This window comes from Penaeus monodon, chromosome 19 (assembly GCF_015228065.2).
Source record: "Penaeus monodon isolate SGIC_2016 chromosome 19, NSTDA_Pmon_1, whole genome shotgun sequence".
NCBI lineage: Eukaryota > Metazoa > Arthropoda > Malacostraca > Decapoda > Penaeidae > Penaeus > Penaeus monodon.
This window is the reverse complement of record NC_051404.1, coordinates 29,374,803-29,375,437: the sequence shown is the minus strand read 5'-3', so window position 1 is coordinate 29,375,437 and position 635 is coordinate 29,374,803. Positions and strand designations below refer to the sequence as shown.

General features: G+C 35.0%; 1 protein-coding gene across 1 annotated transcript in view; it reads right to left on the bottom strand.

Annotated features, from left to right (window-relative positions):
- Positions 1 to 635, bottom strand: part of LOC119585159 (DNA replication licensing factor Mcm5-like) — a 6,181-nt gene that overhangs the window by 4,240 nt on the left and 1,306 nt on the right. The window lies entirely within an intron of this gene.

Genomic DNA, 635 nt, shown 5'->3' with positions numbered 1-635 from the left:
CTAATTAAACTTGGAAATTATTCAGGATAGGAACACATGAAATAACACTATTGCCATCACACATTATCAAAAGCTAATAAATCTTGGCCAAGTATATTCTGCAAAATTGAGCCTGGACTAGTTGCCTATTTGATGGTAAATTGTCAGGGATGATAACAAGCTTTACTAGAGGGAGTTTTGTTTGCATTTGCTGAAACATGAAGCACAGAGGGCAAAGCATCACTGGACTTAGCAAGATTTGATTTACAGACAGATAAGATATTGTAGCCTAATCTTGCTTTGCTTCACACAAGACTTTTCCACACCTATTGGCATTTATTATATGTCGCATTCTGAATTAAGTTATAGTTGTGGATCATATAGAAATCTCAATGAAAGTCCAGGACAATCTATCTAAAGAACCATTGTCTATCCTTGCAATATGCAGGCTGTGTAAAGTTATAAAAATTAAATATGATCCTGGGTAAGAAACTAATACATAAAAGAAAAACAAATGAATACTGACACAGACAGATGAGAGGAGTGGTAAGAAAAGACATACATTGGATGTGACACAATACAGAAACAGAGAGATAAACAAGAGGCAACAGATGCAATGGGAAAAAAGAAATACAAGAGGCAGTGGATGTAAATGG